At 38.6% G+C, this 681-nt stretch overlaps 1 protein-coding gene across 1 annotated transcript in view; it reads left to right on the forward strand.

Moving 5' to 3' along the window:
• CNTLN (centlein, centrosomal protein) overlaps positions 1 to 681 on the forward strand; it is a 354,792-nt gene that overhangs the window by 161,588 nt on the left and 192,523 nt on the right. The window lies entirely within an intron of this gene.

A 681-nucleotide genomic window follows, 5' to 3' on the forward strand; every position in this document is an offset into this window, starting at 1 on the left:
AAATTATGCTGTTTCCTGGGTTTTGGCAATTTTCACTTATCACTGTATTAAGATTCATCTATGATGTTTAGTATAACTGTTCATTTATTTATTTATTTTTTTTTCCTCTAATTTTATTTTATTTTTAAACTTTACATAATTGTATTAGTTTTGCCAAATATCAAAATGAATCCGCCACAGGTATACATGTGTTCCCCATCCCGAACCCTCCTCCCTCCTCCCTCCCCATACCATCCCTCTGGGCCGTCCCAGTACACCAGCCCCAAGCATCCAGCGTCATGCATCGAACCTGGACTGGCAACTCGTTTCCTACATGATATTTTACATGTTTCATTGCCATTCTCCCAAATCTTCCCACCCTCTCCCTCTCCCACAGAGTCCATAAGACTGTTCAATACATCAGTGTCTCTTTTGCTGTCTCGTACACCGGGTTATTGTTACCATCTTTCTAAATTCCATATATATGCGTTAGTATACTGTATTTATGTTTTTCCTTCTGGCTTACTTCACTCTGTATAATAGGCTCCAGTTTTATCCACCTCATCAGAACTGATTCAAATGTATTCTTTTTAATGGCTGAGTAATACTCCATTGTGTATATGTACCACAGCTTTCTTATCCATTCATCTGCTGATGGACATCTAGGTTGCTTCCATGTCTTGGCTATTATAAACAGTGCTG

The sequence above is a fragment of the Bison bison genome, unplaced genomic scaffold (assembly GCF_000754665.1).
Source record: "Bison bison bison isolate TAMUID 2011002044 unplaced genomic scaffold, Bison_UMD1.0 scf7180017864376, whole genome shotgun sequence".
NCBI lineage: Eukaryota > Metazoa > Chordata > Mammalia > Artiodactyla > Bovidae > Bison > Bison bison.